The following is a 3,403-nucleotide window of genomic DNA, read 5'->3' on the forward strand; positions in this document are numbered from 1 at the left end:
GCCAAGTGTTGAGGAGGCATCTCAAGTATTCCTAAAGTCAAAACAAGATCAGCTTGCATATCTAATTCAAGCAACTTTGAGGATTGAGAAGGGCTTGGCCACCCTAAACAAGAATCAGGAGAACTTGAAGAGGATCATAGAGACCAAATTTTATGATCTTGATCTTAAAGTAACTGAGATGCAGACAGCTGTTGAGCAGCTCCAGGAGGAAGCAGAGGAGAAGAAAGGAAAGGCTACCATAGATGCTTTTCAGAGAGTGCCTAGAGGTCAGAGATCAGCTGCAGTGCCCGTGGCTGACACTACAGCAACTACTTCAGCACCAGCAGCAACAGCTTCAGTGCCACCTCCAGTTGCCACTCCACCAGCTCCAACAACAACCACTGATGCCTTCGTCCTTGGAGTCCTCTCTACACCACCTCCCGAAGACCAAGCTTAGAGAGACGCATAGCACTATGCATTTTCAAACTTTTTGGTAACTTGTTGCCAAAGGGGAAGAAATGTATAGATCATAGGCTTAGAGAGAGGGTGTTTTGCTTCTTTGTCTCTCTTGCTATTTGCTTGATACTTTTGTGTGTGCTCGTTTATGTCTATGTGTGAGATACTTGGTGTGAGATACTTGGTTGTATGATCATGTGTTTGATCATACCTACTTTCATGTTTGCTTGGATGATATTATCTGTTATCCCATATATGATCATTCACTTTGCTTGGTGATGAGTGCATGTTTTTAATTCCTATCAATTTTGAGCGCTCCACCAAGATGTATGTGACATGGAAGAGTAACCCGTGATCCTAATCGACTGTGCATTTGCTTTCAAAAGCAAATTCCAAATAATGCAGAAATTTAGGGGGAGCTCTTGCTTATCACATACTTCTCAAAGCGACGATGTATTTCAATCTTATTATCATTTGTCGAAGCTTTGATCTATATGTTATCATCAATTACCAAGAAGGGGGAGATTGAAAGTGCAACTATCCCTGGCTGGTTTTGGTAATTCCTAACAACATATAGCTCATTGAGCTGATGCTATTTCAAGATGATCATTTAAGAAAGTTCAATGATTGGCCTGGCATGGATTAGAAATGTGGACCCCTCAAAATGCTAAGGACACGAATTGACTCAAGCTCAAGACTCTACATTTTTATTTTAGTGATCCAAGATCACATTGAGTCCAAAGGAAAAGCCAATAGTATTAAAAGGGGATGAGCTGTTGCTTAATGGCTTGCTTGCTCAAAATGCTTAGTGATATGCTCCAAAAGCCCTCAAACACTTTCTCATATCCACATATGTCCCAAACCAAAAGTCAAACTCGGCCCCACCAAAATTATCCATCCGGCATCATCGAGTTCATTTGACATAGCCACTGCCAGAAACCCTAGTCACTTCAGTCTCACCGAGATGGGATTGCAAACTCTCTGTTTCCCTTCGTAACGTTTCGGTCCAACCGAGATGAGCGATCGGTCCCACCGAGTTCGCAATGTAAACTCTCTGTTTCCTTTTCATAATGTTTCGGTCCCATCAAAATGAGCAATTTGGTCCCACCGAGTTTGTCTGGCCAACACTCTGTTTGCCTATTACAGAAATCGGTCGTACCGAGTTTATGTGATCGGTCTCACCGAGATTACGTTATACCCTAACCCTAAAGAAATCAGTCCTACCGAGTTGACATGTCGGTCCCACTAAAAATCCTAACGTTCACATTTTGAACTAAATCGGTCTGACCGAGTTTTCTGATTCGGTCCCATCGAGTTTGGTAAATTGTGTGTAACGGTTAGATTTTGTGTGGAGGCTATAAATACCCCTCCACCCACTATTCATTTGTGGACAGAGCCATCAGAATGTGCCTACACTTCCAGCATAAATTTTCTGAGAGAGAACCACCTACTCATGTGTTGAGACCAAGATATTTCATTCCAACCACAAGAATCTTGATCTCTAGCCTTCCCCAAGTTGCTTTCCACTCAAATCATCTTTCCACCAAATCCAAATCGGTGAGAGAGAGAGAGAGAGTTGACTGTTGGGGAGACTGTCATTTGAAGCACAAGAGCAAGGAGTTCATCATCAACACACCATCTATTACCTTTTGGAGAGTGGTGTCTCCTAGATTGGTTAGGTGTCACTTGGGAGCCTCCGTCAAGATTGTGGAGTTGAAACAAGGAGTTTGTACGGGCAAGGATATCGCCTACTTCGTGAAGATCTACCCTAGTGAGTCAAGTCCTTTGTGGGCGATGGCCATGGTGGGATAGACAAGGTTGCTTCTTCGTGGACCCTTCGTGGGTGGAGCCCTCTGTGGACTCGCGCAACTGTTACCCTTCGTGGGTTGAAGTCTCCATCAACGTGGATGTACATGAAGGAAATATGCCCTAGAGGCAATAATAAAGTTATTATTTATTTCCTTATATCATGATAAAAGTTTATTATTCATGCTAGAATTGTATTAACCGGAAACATAATACATGTGTGAATACATAGACAAACAGAGTGTCACTAGTATGCCTCTACTTGACTAGCTCGTTAATCAAAGATGGTTTTGTTTCCTAACCATGGACAAAGAGTTGTTATTTGATTAACGGGATCACATCATTAGTTGAATGATCTGATTGACATGACCCATTCCATTAGCTTAGCACCCGATCGTTTAGTATGTTGCTATTGCTTTCTTCATGACTTATACATGTTCCTATGACTATGAGATTATGCAACTCCCGTTTGCCAGAGGAACACTTTGTGTGCTACCAAACGTCACAACGTAACTGGGTGATTATAAAGGAGCTCTACAGGTGTCTCCAAAGGTACATGTTGGGTTGGCGTATTTCGAGATTAGGATTTGTCACTCCGATTGTTGGAGAGGTATCTCTGGGCCCTCTTGGTAATGCACATCACTTAAGCCTTGCAAGCATTGCAACTAATGAGTTAGTTGCGGGATGATGTATTACCGAACGAGTAAAGAGACTTGCCGATAACGAGATTGAACTAGGTATAGGATACCGACGATCGAATCTCGGGCAAGTAACATACCGATGACAAAGGGAACAACGTATGTTGTTATGCGGTCTGGCCGATAAAAGATCTTCGTAGAATATGTAGGAACCAATATGGGCATCCAGGTCCCGCTATTGGTTATTGACCGGAGACGTGTCTCGGTCATGTCTACATTGTTCTCGAACTCGTAGGGTCCGCACGCTTAAGGTTTCAATGACAGTTATATTATGAGTTTATGTGTTTTGATGTACCGAAGGTTGTTCGGAGTCCCGGATGTGATCATGGACATGACGAGGAGTCTCGAAATGGTCGAGACATAAAGATTGATATATTGGAAGCCTATGTTTGGATATCGGAAGTGTTCTGGGTGAAATTGGGATTTTACCGGATTACCGGGAGGTTAGCGGAACCCCCCCCCCC

The sequence above is a fragment of the Triticum dicoccoides genome, chromosome 5A, assembly GCF_002162155.2.
Source record: "Triticum dicoccoides isolate Atlit2015 ecotype Zavitan chromosome 5A, WEW_v2.0, whole genome shotgun sequence".
Lineage (NCBI taxonomy): Eukaryota > Viridiplantae > Streptophyta > Magnoliopsida > Poales > Poaceae > Triticum > Triticum dicoccoides.